This window comes from Bolinopsis microptera, chromosome 1 (assembly GCF_026151205.1).
Source record: "Bolinopsis microptera isolate Bmic1 chromosome 1, MBARI_Bmic_1.0, whole genome shotgun sequence".
In the NCBI taxonomy this organism is placed as follows: Eukaryota; Metazoa; Ctenophora; class Tentaculata; order Lobata; family Bolinopsidae; genus Bolinopsis; species Bolinopsis microptera.
This window is the reverse complement of record NC_087072.1, coordinates 20,695,398-20,711,695: the sequence shown is the minus strand read 5'-3', so window position 1 is coordinate 20,711,695 and position 16,298 is coordinate 20,695,398. Positions and strand designations below refer to the sequence as shown.

Genomic DNA, 16,298 nt, shown 5'->3' with positions numbered 1-16,298 from the left:
TGTTATACTTTGCACCTTTTAGAATCACTTTAAATAAATACAAAGTCCCAAATTTTCTTTTTATTCTAAATAAAAGGAAATATTATTTTTACAAAATGCAAATGAACATTGCAATTTGTTCGCACTTTTTCCTTTGATTTTGGAGAAAATATTAAATAAATTTTATTGTTCACGTATTAACTATTAGCTGGTAATTAAGTTTTTGGATTTATAACATGACAAATTTGTTTGCCCGGCTTGTGCGGCTTTTTGGTGCTTTTAATTTGAAATCGTGTCCCCACTGCGAGCTGATCATTCGCGAGGTCAAAATGAGCGCTGGGGACGATCTCTCTGAAATTTTACCTGTTGGTTCAGTGGACGATTTTAGCCACAGCGCCTTAAATTTAGCACGATCGTCCATAATCACACAAAGTTACAGCTAATTTAGTGATGTAAACACTCGTCGCAATATACTGGAATTGAATCGAGCGCGTTACTATGGTTACTGCGCGTTGATATGGTTACTAATTTAGATTAGATTCATCGTTTTAGCGCGCGTAGCATGTAGCTAGCATTATTACAATTCTATCATATTGTCATATTATTATTAGATGCACGAGTTTAGCTGCATTTTACATTTAATTTCAGGAATCTGCAAGATTTGTAATCGATTAGATAACATTTAATTTCGTTCTTCATTCCTTGCTTGGCGGTCCTCATTTATGTATGTATTTTTACCTGGGAGCGGGAACTCCAGGCTACGCTTTTCATTAACCGGGATGTAATTTTCATAAACCGATTACAGATTAGAGTTTAGTCAGTATGACATGCTGATCGCCGCCAGACAGTTGAAAATTTGTTTCATACACATAAAATTGATTGTGTCATATCTGAGTTCTTGGCTGTATTTCGAAACCTCAGTCAGTTATGGGTTTTTACCGGCCTAAATAAAAAGTCAAGTTTACAGAACATTTCTGGGGAACCTTACTATGTGTTTTACTTAACAAGATCAAAGATGCGAAGGTGAGGAAAAGGAAGCGTGCATTCGAGAGCGTATCATTTTGTACATTATATTACCCCGATCTGAAGCAGGAGGTGACCGGGATTGGCAATTTTGAGTTATCCCGGTCCCGGTCAACCGGGTCAAGTCACATTTTTCATCCCGGTCGCGGTCAAATGCTTATTTATGATCCCGGTCCCGGTTAATTCAGGATTCTTGGTCCCGGTCAATCACTCAAATTTGCCGGGATTTTGACCGGGATCTTTTACATAATTTCATTCACTGTGATTTTAAGTTTTTACTTTCATTCATTGTGAATTTCATCTTTAAACAACCTCTGAGCCAAATAAAACAATGTTTAAAATTGCTAAACAAGTTTAGGTAACTAATATCGTTACATAACTCATAAGTGCAAACTAACATAAAGTTTTCAACTCGGGCTACGCCCAATTGTCAATTGGAGAATGAAACTGTTGAATAATTTTAGGGATCATTGACTGAGGAATGAGGGTGAACTTGAGTAATCAGTACATGAACATTATTGGTGTAGTACATTAGGCCCATGCCCCATGTTGACGGGTTTTTTCTAGTTTTTTCTAATTTAATATTCTAGTTATTACTTATCAAATTGTTCAATTATAATGTAAATGAAAGTTGCAGCTTTCAATATGAGAATACCAGTTTTGGTCCCGGTCATCCCGGTCAAATCCCGGTCATCCCGAAAAAATTGTATTGTTGGTCCCGGTCCTGGTCCCGGTCCCGGTAAGATAGAAATCCCAGAAATTATTGGTCCCGGTCCCGGTCACGGTAAATTGATAATCTCAGTCCCGGTCCCGGTCAAGTCACATTTTGTATCCCGGTCCCGGTCCCGGTCAGGCCTAAAATCATGTCCCGGTCACCTCCTGATCTGAAGTTTGATGACTAGAAAACAGTGAATACAATTAATGTTTATTAATATTATTATCGAACTTCATATTATATTGTTTATCCTAAGTAAAGATCTGATAACTCTACAACAGGGATCGGTTAAACTATAAATGGAAACAATTTAAATACTGAAACATAAACTAGTGTTAACATATCTATAATACGTTAACTTAAAACTTAATTACATCAACTTGCAAGATTTAAAAAATTTTCCCTATAAAATACAGAGGCAATATCAAATATGGCACAGTTCAGTCAAATGAAAAAATCTGTTTGTTGATGGCACTGAAGAATATTTTGAAAAAAGCTACGATGAAAGTTGAAGGAACAGTTAAAGGAACACTATACCAATTTCAGAATGTAAATTTTCGTGTTTAAATATCATACTTTATAAGGTATAAAGTTTCGTATTATTAATCAAAAGTTGGTGTAATATCACACGTAACACGTTTTAGATATTAAACAGAAGAAAGTTTTTTGTCCTAGATCAAGAGCTGCTCATTTCTCACAAGCAGTGTGGTCGGGGTTCTGTTCTTCGATTCTTGCTGCCTTTGTCTTTCGCACGCAAGTAGGAGTACCCTGAGGATTAGAGGCAATAATAATAATAACGCTTTATTTGTATACCGCTTAGGCCGTATAATCAACCATGAATTATTAAAATTTTATAGTTCTACAATTGGAACCTGTGACTTGTTTTGCAGTGAATCACAATCCAGACGAAATGTGTAATTTTAAAAAGTATAGGTACACACCTGTCCGTAGTTTCTCGTACATCACGCGTGACGTCCGGCTAGAAGGAGTTTCTCCCAGGTCTGCTGTCTAGGAAGAGAGAATGGGAGATGAGAGCTGTTTGAGCTTTATGACTTCACTTAACAGCCAGAGGTGCCATAAGCTAACTCGTCGTAAATTGCGAGCTCTGGCAGGTATCCTCGGGTGATTGTCAGATGAGATGGTGGTCCAAAAGAAACTGCTGGGAGCCTGACAGAAACCCGTATTGCAAGCCCCGAAACGGTGTCAGGTTTGTGACTGAAGATTCTGATCAAGCTCAGGGTTGAGTCTACACAGTGTCGCCACTTGCCGATGCCAGTTGATGCGACAGGACACTGATTTAAGTGGGAAGTTGTGTCTAAGAAACAGCGTGTGGTTCGGGTGCCGGTTGAACGCATGTAATAGGGAGGGTATATCCGTATTTCGCTGCTAGGAGGTGGTCCGCAGATTGCGTGAAGATGCCTACTTTTAAACCTATCAATAGGTTCAATAGGTAGGTGCAAGTGATGCAGTCCTTGACCCGGAAGCTAAGGCTTCCCCGTTTCTCGCTCATTTGTGCTCCGATGTTCTTGTGACCTCTGCAGGGGTCAAGTGCAGGATGAGGGACATGGCCGACCAGGAGAAGGTTGTTTTTGAGAGGTATTTTTATACAGTTTAACTGTATCATTACCCTTGGAAATTTCTCGACCCAAACGATGCCAAATTCTGCCTCCGAGCACAAGTACTTTGTAGGGGGTCAGCGAGTCATTTCATGTCTATTGTTCAATGTCGTTGAGTACAGGGGAAGTAAGCTGCTGTCTACTGCCGTTATTCTCCAATTCTTAGAGTTCGTCTTTCGCACGTGAGTAAGTTTCCTGGGGAAAATAAATAGTCAACCAAAAATTATTAATAATAAACATAGATGGACTTCCCACAATTATAACCAGTAAATCTGACACCTGCTAGCTGGCGTAAATTTAAAATTTAACACGCAGTGCGCGCGCCGCGCGCTAAAAATATCTCAAATTTGAAAACTGATGTGGTTTTTACCGAAAATCGAATTCGCGCCAGCCGCCATCAGAAGACAGTAGATGTATCCATAAATTTGGAACATGGGCACATCACAGTATTGGCCGTATTTGAGTGCTGGGAAGGCTCAGTTCGGATTTCTAAGATGGATATAGCCGTAAGCTAGGCCTAGGAACCATAAAAAGTCGTATAAAACTACCCATGGAATGACCAGAAATGAACGAAAATGAACATTCTTCTCAAAATGCTCAGAATGGTTTAAAATGGGTCGTAAAGTGTTTATATTAGTCCTAGGACCACTTAAACCAAGTTTGAGAATCATTGCATGTCTAGAACCGATGTTACCAATGTTCCAAAATGTCCCAATTTTGGCACAATAATCCTCCTGAGAATCCAGATTTTTGGAACACGGGCACATCGAAGTATTGACTGTATTTAAGTGCTGGGAAGCCTCAATTCGGTTTTCTAAGATGGATGTAGGTAAAAACTAGGCCTAAGAGCCATCAAAACTCAAATAACATTACCCAGGTTCATGGAATGTATGGAAAATGAACTAAAATGAAAATAGTAGTTGAGATGGTGGAAACATTTGATACAATTTTGGAAACATGCTTTTACAGCCGTATTTATGCTTGTACTGACTTGGACACGTTCATAAAAAGGTGGCACTAGAGATTGATTTTTCACTGCCAAAATTGTGTGAAGCATTTTAAAATACTTGTATCTCAAGGAGTATGCTATGAAAGTTAACCAAATTTTAATGTGGTCCAAAAAGATTCAAATGTCACATAATAAAGTCATTCATCTCTTTATATCTGTTAATTGTGCAGATATGAGCCAGAAATCACAAAATATTCATTTCTTGCACCTCTAATGATGAATTTACATTCTGTGAGTGTGTCCTGCTTCTCAATGTGATTATTGAACCTTTTTGAGATAGCTGAGTGTTAAAAGTGCAAAGAATCACCGGTTAAATGTGGAGTTACGATGCAATTATCACATACAGGGTTAATTCTGACTAAGTATTTTAGAATGATGAATGTGATATGAATATCAACGGAATGATTGTAACAATGAACTCTATCAATCACAATTATATCATGCTAACTAATATTTAGAGAATTTAGATGGTTAAAAGTGCCATAATGAGTCAAAAATCACATAAATGAGCATGTATTGAAATGATGCTGTATCAGGGGAATGTACACTGTCCATTTGAACACTGTCCATTAGTACTCCGATGAAAAAGCGATGAATGTCGATTTGCCGTGATTCTAACTTTGTGTGTTATTGTGTGATTTCAATGCAAGGCAATGAAGGGACTCAGGTACCACGATCTGGCAGACAAACATGTCTGAACAGACATAGCGAGTCAGATCTGGTTCAGGAAATTTTATCGTTAAAGAGATATTCATATTTCATATGAATCAATACTCAGGTTTCTAATTTTGGACTCGCCCGGGGTTTGATTATGATACTTTGAGGAATGACATTTGATTTATAAGTTGATTTCAAATCCCCTATGGGTACCAGAAATACTGGTTTCACAACAACAACATCACTTTTTGGCTCTATATCAGGTTGGTATTCATAGTAAATCTGCAGTAATTTGTTGGGACACTGCACTTGTTTATGGTCATGGAGAAGTTCGTTATTAGAGTAATAGTGGAATCAATAATCACAAAACACTGATTTTAAACTGATTAAACTAGGCAAGTACTTTTACTACTCAAGCCATGATAATTTTGTCTCCATACTGTGACAAATGAATCAATCAGTTACGTATAATACTTAATTGAATTTTTGAAATGTGATTATCGATTCATTACCTTTCTTTTCAAAATGTCATTACAACTTGAACATTACATATGATTCAATTGTCATACTTTAAAGAAAATTACATAGTTGGTAGCCAGATTTGTGTGATTTTTGAATCATTTAACCACCCAGATCAAAAATTATCGCTCAAAGGCCTTCAATATGGTATAAGCTTAGACATGGATTCAAAAATCACATAATAAGAACCATAGAATGGATATATGTTGTCATATTGTGCACTTAATTTAAGGCTTACTATAGTGAGACTTAATAGCGCACCAATAACGAAAATGTGATTTTTGAATCATATTAACTGGTTTTAATACTATTTAATACTATTTTGTACCCTAAAAAATGATAGAAAGCCAATAAAAACGTAAGATGATTCAATAATTACTGCTCAAAATAGGCTCATTTCCAATGTTTAAGTTGTGATTTTTGAATCATTTTGGCACCAATAACAATTTCAGATAAGACATTTTATTCCTTACATGCATTATAGTCACCATATCAATTTTGGCGTCTTTGTGAATAGTACTTTTCAGATTATCTAGTGTTGATTCATCTTGCATTTCTAATTGTGTGATTTTTGAATCATTGGCACACAAATAACGATAACTCCTGTGATATAAGCACTACAGACTCCGTGATTTCAGGATCATGAAATTTAATCGAATTTCTAAAGGTATAGATAGATATATCAACCAACAAAGAGCAATGACCATTTTTAAAACTCATTTAAAAAAAATCAATCTCTAGTGCCACCTTTTTTTTAACGTGTCCACTTGGAATCTATCTGGTATGGTAGAAGGACACATGTACTAACATTTCCAGCCACTTAGAAGTGCAAAATACTCCCCTGGTTCATGGAATGAATGAAATGAACACTTTCCTAGAATCCCCTGAATTGGGCTAAAACCAATTGGAATCGGTCGGTATTGATACCAGGAGTGTCCCTGAGAAGTTTGGTGTGCCTAGCATGTTCAGAAAGGGCTCTGGGGCAATGTTTCTATTTTGGTTTCAGAGTAGTTGAGATGGTGGAAACAATTGACACAAATTTAGAAACATGCTTTTTAGCGGTAATTATGCCTGGACTGGCATGGAATCGATATGGTATGGTAGAGGGGCATATTGTTTACTAACATGTTCAGCAACTCAGAAGTTTTTTTCTTTGACATGTAATACTCCACCGAAGGGATAGGGTGCGTCAAGAATCATCCAGTTTCACATCGAAAGCACTATTTTCACACATCAAATTGTGACATTTTTTGTTCAACTTTAAAAAAACCTTTTTAGTGCAAAATGATCCCCTGGTTCATGAAATGAACAAAAATGAACTTTACCCTAAAATCGCCTAAACTGAGTTGAAGGCGATCAGAATCGATTGGTATCGATACCAGGAGTGTCCTTGAAAAGTTTGGTGGCCCTAGCATCCTCAGAAAAGGCTTTGTGGGCAATGTTCCATTTTGGTTTCAGAGAAGTTGGGATTCTGGAACAGAATTGAGACAAATTTGGAACAGGCTTTTTGGGCAGTAATTATGCCTTGGCTGACTTAAAATCGATCTGGTATGGTGGAGGGGTATATTAACTACATTTTTGGGTGTTTTCAAATTAAAGATTTCAAAGCCAGATTTTCGGCTTAAGTTGGCTGGGACATGCCCAAATTGTATATGCTTTGATCGTGATCGGGTTTTCAAAAATAAACGATTTACCTTTCGCATATGATGGACTTTTTCCCGAAGAAGGTGGGTATTTTATCCTTGTAGTTTTCCAGAGAAGGACGTAGTCTTTTCCACATCTCTGTCATCAGAGAAGTCCTCTCGATTAAAACGGTCCCTGTTTGGCACTCCTGAGATAATTGACTGTCTTATACACAATGGTTTTACCGTTTACAACATTTGCAGTAATATTTATTACCGAATTTAATTAGAATTTAACCCATACATTTTAAACACATGAACTGCTGTATCAGTAACCATCAAAATAGAGACAAACCTATGAATTTGATGTTTATCTTGTTAAGTGGGAGGTTAACCTCTTCTTGACACAAAATACCCAGTCGTCTCCTGAGATCTCCGACATGACAGAGGAAGCTACTGTCGAGTTCGATATTACAGCTAACCTAAGATAGTCAAACTGAGTGGGATCAATTTTAAGCATTACAAATCAGCAGTTATCAAGCAACTGTGATGAAAGAGCCATTATTGAAATGTAAGGCAGATCTAGAGCTAGGAATGTGTTTCGGGGCATCAAAGAATAAGTATCTGTGTACTGTTCTTTACCATACCATTTAAACGATTTAATACATGGAAGTATCACAATAATATACTTTTTCAAAAACATAAACACGTTTAAAAAAAGGCTCGAATGGGTTATCGATATTTCCATATAATGCAGAATTGAAATAATCTGTTTAGGAGTAATACGTTCAAATTCAATCCTGATCTACAAAAGAGTAACATGATAGCAAAATCCGCTGTGCTTTTCTATACTAGAACAAGTTTTAGTAGTCTCCAGCACATCACAGCTTAAAGGCAGTAACACTAAATCGATTACATTAAATAACCTCTTAAGATCATTTAGTAACATCTGTATTTCAATGTGCAACGAAACAGCTTCTATACTACTTTACTACTTCTATACTACTTTACTATCAACTAGATATACGGTTTGAGCATTGAAGCTCTATGCTGTGAGCAGCAACGAAAAGAGATGTGATTGCAATATATCGACTCACTTGTGAAAATAATGATTAAATCTCAAATCTCCTAATATAATACGATAATTACGATTTCTAACTGCGCGGCGTAGTGCGTACTTTGAAATCCAAATAAAAATTATTTTTGATCAAAATATTGGAAAACAAAATTACAACATGATTCTAATCTTGTGTAAAAAAATGTAATAAACAATATGCTGTTAAAAACTTTCGTGAAAAATTTTAAAGAGCATGATTTCCACCCGATTATGTGAAGTTATCATTTTTATGACTTTTACAGGTTATATTTTTTGTCAAGAGCTTAGCCATTTGTCAAAATTTAGGCCATGGTATCATGTTATGTGACTATACAATGAGATTATAATCCGTTGATGTATAATATCTTGGAGTTTATCAGGGGATAAAATTATTTGTAGGTTTATAAACTACCAAAACGCGCGCTGAGTTGGACTCGTTGTATAATAATAATGTATAACTATCAGTACATGATACACGATAACGTAAAACTATATAAATCGATAACATATAAGATCAAATAAACCATATGGTACCAAGTTACATTAATTGATGAAATCTTTCCATGTTTTAGAATGAAAATCCATACACAAATATTCTTAGCTTTAAGTATGACACACATTATTACATGATAACGAATTGATTTAACGCGCATATGCAAAATATATTGTAATTGTATAAGAATCGACCTTGTTTTTTAAAGATTAGTCATTTAAAGTATCGATGAGAAAATCCCTGTACAAATAGCTTCTACTTATAATCCGATAATTTATGTTGTATGATGCAATGAAAATACTCATACCGCGCGCGCAGCTTGAACTACGACATACGCAAGCGTTCAGTTGCAAATTATAAGGTCTACCGAAGTTTGTAGGGCGCGAAAAATTTTATGTTGACGTGCTCGCGCATTCTGAGTAGTCAGCTCGCGTTGGGTCACGTCAGTTAATAAATAAATTAGTTAAAATATAATATAGTACTGAGCTTTCACATAGCCATGCAAATTAACAAAGCGACGTCCGACGATCTAGTCATAGTTCACAGGAGGGGCTACGTGCAAAAAAACTGCCGCTAACTGCTGCTAACTGCTGCTAACTGCTGCTAACTACTGCTCACTGCTGCTATGTGCGTGCGCGCGACAGCAGTGAAGAAAACAACAATTTCAAGAAAACAACAATTTTATTTAGTATCAATTAAAGCAGACAAAAATATATTTCATATATATATAACTAGCACGAACTTTAGATCAGATATTTTAGGGGACTTGGAGTAGCAAGAGATTGACTAAAAGGTATATATAACTTTTACAAAGATACGTCGAGAAGAATCCAGGGTGATACAGGATCGGAGAGTGCAGACCAAAAGTTTACGCACCCACCTTTGCCTCCTGAGTTCTTGGTTGGGTAGAAATTTATGCAAACTTGGTCGTTTATACTCCAAGTCCCTTTCTTAAAAGAAGTAGTATTAACTATGTCTAGAGTTAGCTTCGTTCAATAATAACAATATCAATATAATCAATATCAATACCAGATAAACCTACCGAATAAATTATTAAATATCAATTAATTCATTCAGATAAAAAATGTTATAAATTTAGATATTTAACTTATCTAAAAACATTACAACAAATGTTTAAAAAGCGCCCAAAATCGATTTGAAAGATTTTCTGTCTATAGTACAATCATGATAGTAATAGTAAGTGTGTGCCACTGCAATTAGACTTGCTTACTGCAATTTAAAATTGTTTGGAGTCCAAGTATCTTTTAAGTCAGCTGCCTGTGCTTGTATTAATAGTGCTTTGGTTCTCAGTTTTATCAAGCTAATGGACGTTTCTAAGCAATTGCTTGAAGTTAAAATTTTTTTATGAACAGCGTTCCAAAGCTTGGCTGCATTAAACAAAAAGGTATTTGATTTATTTAGGAGAATAACCATTAGACTCGTTGCACGGTTTGAAATGTTGATAGCCTCATAAAGAGAGTATGGGCAGTGGTACTTGATAATCTTAGAGAATTCTAAAATACAGTGATATTTGTACAAGTTTTGAGCTGTAAGAATTTTTAATCTATTAAAAATGGGTTTTGTATGCTCCTTTTCGAAGTGTTTATGGTCTAGTTTTTGCATACCGTATGGTCTAGTACGTGCACATGTTGATTGTTTATCTAAATATGAGTCAAGGTCGCCAAAAAGGATCCTTATACAGTGCTTCTGTGTGATGAAAAGACTATCATTGGACCGTTCTTTGAGGACAACACCCCAAACACTTATACCATAACTAAGATGTGATTCAAAAAGAGCATTATATATTTTCAAATATAGTTCAGAAGGTATCGAGTGCCGAATTCTGCAGATTGCACCAGTCATAGATCGCAGTTTTTTACGGATGTAGTGCATGTGGGCAATCCAGTTTAGCTTACTATCTATAACAACACCTAAGAATTTGGTATCCTTGACTTTAGTAATAACCTTACCATTGATGAATATTGATCTAGATTCATCTAGCAGGATAGCAAATGGTCTGGTCCGTGCACAGGTGTCATCATATTCAGAGGCAGGTTTAAAATGTATGTAGCAGCATTTGGACATGTTGATATGAAGTAGATTACATTTCATGTAAATCGAGACATGTTTAAGTACTAAGTTGGCTTTTTTGTATGTTGCTTCTCTAGATGGTCCTGATATGAAGATATTAGTGTCATCAGCATAAAGTACAAATTTCACCTCACTGTCTGAAAAGCAGTTTACTATATCGTTCATATACAATAAGAAGAGTAACGGCCCTAGAATTGACCCTTGTGGTACTCCAAATTTCACGTCCATTGTTTCTGATGGTACATCGTTATACATAACATACTGCTTTCTGTTAGTCAAATAGCTTTTTAGTAAGGTAAGTGCTGTGCCCCTAATACCGTAGGAATTTAATTTGCATAAAAGAATATCGTGATCAAGGGTGTCGAAGGCTTTGCTTAAGTCAATGAATATCCCTAGGACATGTTTATTGCTTGCCAGAGACTTAGTAACGGAGTCTATAGATTTGTGTAGAGCATGGGTGGTAGAATGGCCTTTTCTAAATCCAAACTGTGAGTCTGTTAGTACACCTTTAGATGTGAAGAAATTATAGAGGCGTTTATAAATGACCTTCTCGAAGATCTTTCCAAATAAAGGTAATATTGATACAGGCCGATAATTTTCAATGCATTCCTTATTGTCTTTCTTGTAAATAGGAATATAATAGTGAGCAGCATTGATTCACGTTGTCAATCCTTTGCATCTCGCCGATCTGTTGGTTGACGATGTCAACCCATCGAGATCGTTGCTCAGCAGTGAGCAGCAGTGAGCAGCAGTAAGCAGCAGTTAGCAGCAGTTTCTTTGTAGGTTTGTAACCTACCAGGACGCGCGCCGAGTTGGACTCGTCGAAGGTCCAATATATGAACAGATATTTTACGAGTATCACCCGTTAACAGTTTCTTTGCACTTAATAGCCCCTCCTGTGACTCATATCAGATACGAAGCAAGAGTGCCTGTTTGCGCGGCGCGTCGAAGCGGCGAAGTCCTACAATACACAATATATATATAGTTTTAATACTTTCAACTAAACACTAAACACTACTATATCATATGTAACAAATAATTTGAGATAACGATGTTTAATAAATGATGCAAAGAATTTCGAAGATCTAATCAACACCGACTTTTGATGTGTAGGAGTACAGCATCGAAATATATATATAAGGATTTAAAATTGCTCGCCTTGCATTTTCTGGACAGTGCTGAGTGCAGTGTCATTTAATAAACAATAAATATATTTATATGATTAAATATTATTTAACTTTGAACTTGGTCTTTTGGAACCACTTTTTAATTAAATTAAGTTTATAAATTTTTAACTTTAGAGCATTTGAACATGGAAATAAAACCAGCTGATTTCACAATTTGAGTAGTTTCAGTAATGAAACAGCATGCAAATTAAAATGTTGAGGAGCAATCGATTTAAATTTGATTTAATGTAATAATCAAGTTGTAGCTTTGAGATTGAATTATTTTTATTTAGAAAATTGCATGTTTTTGATTTAACTCTTTGCTCTTGTAGTATTTTTTAGTTTATTTATCTTTAAACTATATGAAGAAAACGTGTGTATATATTGAATTTATTAATGTTAAAAACTATCCTGATTTTTAGAGCGATATCTTCTAATATATAGTAATATTTATTATGACATTATAATGCAGCTGTCATTTGAAAACAATCCCCTTCAACAAATTTAATCCAGTGTTCTCGGCCCACAGGTTCCTCCTATTAAAAAAATTTTGATTTTGGTAAATGTGTGCTGACTCCACCACCTAATATTTAGTGTATTACAGGTAGACATTGACTTAGGTAGGTATTTTTCTCTTAAGGTAGATATTAAGAATTTGGTAAATTTCTTAATTATATGACTATTTCCATTATTGAGACGTTTTTAATGTTTAATTTAAGAGGGTTTTTTTATAGGACTGGTCCACAGTGTGAACAGATTCCAGATTTATATATTTTTTAAGTGATATTTAATAAATGATTCAAAGAACCAATTTTAAAGTTGCCATAGTAAAGCCTTTAGGTCCAAAAATATACCCATTATGCTCACTTAAAAACAACTCTAAATCAGTAGGCTGTCACTCTATTAATGCACCACACCGCTACCTCCACTGCACTAAAAGTTATACAATAAATTATACAATCCTAAGTTTGTATGGTGATGGAGACCGGTGTCCATACAAAACATTTACTAGGTTGCCGTTTGGTGTGAGCAATAGCGAACAGCACGCACACTCCTTTGCCCCGTCAACCTATTTCTAATCTATTTAAAGAGTGACAACCATACTACACATTGAATTAGGATTCCTTTAAATATCAAATTGATTTATTGTAAACTTGTTTACTCTGTAATAAATGGCATAAAATTGAATTTTTGTTTAACTGAATTTTTGTTTAACTGAATATAATAATTGTCGATTGTCAAATTATATATCAAAATTTAGGTGTGATATACACCTCACATTCTATTTTGGATTGACTCATTGACTGGCACCCTTCACATACCTCATATTATTATAATGTGTATACAACAAGTGAGAGCCCCTAATATTAATATCTGATACTTGAAAAATATTGAATGAAATTAAAAAAATAACGGTCCATGTATGTCTAAGTTCTTCATAGTTTCGGTTCTTACATACTTATTATATGTATATTATAGATTATGAAATTATAAATTGCATTAATACTTAGAGTTTTTAAAAAGGTACTTACGTCTTCCTTGTTCAATGCAATTTGAAATTACATTGATACCTTGAGTTTTGAAAAAGGGACTTAATGATCATTAACATAATATTACGTTACAAGCATTGCTTCGGCTTTATTGTATCAGATGCGGGTATGAGCCATGAATGAATTTGGTTCTGGCAGGATATCCGGCTTTAATATGATCAGTTAAAAAAGTGTATGGCTGGATATCAACCGAAAGTTCAATAATTTTAAAGAAAAATTGTATTTTTTGAAAATTCGATTTGGAATACTCAAGTAAAATTCTGGGACCCAGGTCCTTACAGTCTGATCTCAAGACCTGTGTACATGTCTCGAGATCTGATGCCAGGTGAAAAACCCACATGCTGTGTTCAGAGCATAGGTTCTTAGGGTTGGATCAATTTCCGACCATTTCTGATCCAGCAGCCAAATCCCTTGACCAGAACTCGGTTCTTAGTCGTTTGTGATTATATCGAATGTGCTCTGTGGTCCATATTGACATAGCGTACCTTTATTCCATAATCTAGATCTTTAAAGCGGAGTACGAGTTACCAGGGCCGGGCAACAGCCCCTTAATAAAACAAAAGTTAATAAAACAAAAGTTAAATTTATTACCAATTATTCAATCAATACATATCATAAATTCTAATATTGGAAACACAATGCAGAATGGATGTCTTAAACTATAATTTTGTTGTCACTAATAATATATTTACTTTCAAAGTTGAAATTTAGTTAAGTATGAAATGCCACCACATCATAGTTAGGGTAAAATATAATTCTTAAAAATTTTAAAATTGAGAAGATTGCTCTATGACTTAAAATTTAAAATTTAGCAAAAGATATCTAATTTTTAAATAGTTGGTTACAGTTTATGACAGTACTGGCATGACCAATTATCTCTCAGCCAGTGGCGTAACATTGCCTGTTGGCACCTCACCCCTTATGGCGCCCCTCCCTAAAATTGAACAAATTAGATGATATGATTTTAGAGGATATGCCGGTACAATCTCTAAAAAAGTGTGTTTCTAGAGCAAAACGCGCAGTTTTGCTAGTACTTACTTAGCTTTGGTTACTTTGGTAGAGTTTATCCTCGTAGCAGGAAGGGTCATCAGATGTCTGACCACCTCAATGGCGAGTAGTCTACCAGGGAATTGGACCAGCTGTAGCTATAACCGGAAATCAGAGGGTTCAAGTCCGGTATCAGAGCAAGAAACGACTCAAAAGTAGCATCAGCTTTAATACTGTCAGGCACTTTGTTCCATAGTTTTGGTCCTCTTACAGCAAATGAGCTACCATAGAGTGTCTGGTTGCTCAAGGAACTCAACCTAGACAGGGAAGGGATGATTGCTCGGGAACCATGTCTGGATGTTATTATGAACCAAATATTGCTGCAATGGGGGGGGTGCCACTGTCCATTTTATCCCTGCACAAAAAAAACTGAAAAAAGACAAAGACAAAAGGGACAAAATGGACAAAAGAGACAAAAGGGACAAAAAAGATAATAGGGACAAAAAAGACAAAAAAGACAAAAAATCGGGGACAAAATGGACAAAATGGACAAAAAGGACAGAGACAAACGAGACAAATTGACAGGGACAAAATGGACAGTAAAGAGAAGTCGCTGATTTCCGATAGGGTACAGGGTGTCAATTCTTTATGCTTCCTGTGTCTGAGGAAGCGTTCCTTCTTGTTCCACAGTTGTTTACATTTAGCTTCTTTTTCAGTTACTGGGCTGCGCTCAGCTTGACCATTGTTAATGATTTGGCCCGGCGCGCACTACTTCGTAGCACTTGCCATCGAGAAGAAAGCGGCGCGCGCTACTTCGAAGAAATTTAGACGAGTAACATCCGTCAACGCTCAGCCTGTCATTCCGCCGAATCTTAATTCGGGCTGAGTAAATTACGACCTCCATCGCCCTGAAAAAAGTGCGAATGCTCATTGGATGTTACAGCACACGTGACTCGCATTCACGTGATCGTTCAGAACCAATTACAGCCGCGCAAAAGATCACGTGCAAGCCAACTACCAATAAGAAAGAAGGCGGGCGCGCGCTACTGCAAGCGCAAGGGCTCTGGATAGCTCCGTGAGGCGGGCGCGCGCTACTGTAAGCGCAAGGGCTCTGGATAGAGCAACCCCATCTTATGAACGATGGATGAACTTACAATATATTTTGTAGTATATTATATGTATTGATTATTCTGTGAAAAAATAAAATTCTCTTTTTCTTAAATTCTCTTTTTCTTAATTCTTGTTCATTGAAATATTACCGCCAGCGAGGAGCCGCAGCTGCAACTGCGAGCCGTGTTACCCACCTCCCTGTACTGTATTGTGATCAGCAAGAGTTTAATCAAAGTAATGTGTATCACTCGCTTCACTCCTACAACGCCAAGCTAGTAATATAATTGAGTTTTATGAAAGCACTCTGGCCAGGCCAGAGTACATGGAATTGGAAGTCAGTGGATTCTTTTTACCTTATTTTACCTCATCCCATTAAGGACCGCGCGCTGGGTAAGAATTGTAGGTTTACAACTTACCAGGACGCGCGCCGAGTTGGACTCGTCTGGAACAGATATTTTACGAGTATCACCCGTTAAGGTAAGAAGAAACCTAGCCAGAGTGGAAGTCGGCGCCCACATTAAATTTTTGGAGAAAATCGCTCGCCAAAATTTTTTGGACCAGGACGATGTCCTAGCCTGGCAGCTCATTGCGCGGCGCGTCGCAACGAGCTTCGTTGTTCGTCGACGTGCGACGAGCAACGAGAAAAATTGCGTGGCGCGTCGGGT

At 36.4% G+C, this 16,298-nt stretch overlaps 1 long non-coding RNA gene across 1 annotated transcript; it reads right to left on the bottom strand.

The window, feature by feature from the left end:
* Nucleotides 1-1,926: 1,926 nt before the first annotated feature.
* On the bottom strand, nucleotides 1,927-7,624 carry LOC134814283 (uncharacterized). The gene is made up of 4 exons (XR_010160139.1): nucleotides 7,496-7,624; nucleotides 7,213-7,349; nucleotides 2,659-3,528; nucleotides 1,927-2,485 (listed from the first exon to the last, which is right to left on the bottom strand). It is a non-coding gene; the product is annotated as an uncharacterized LOC134814283 (long non-coding RNA).
* Between the last annotated feature and the right edge of the window lie 8,674 nt (nucleotides 7,625-16,298).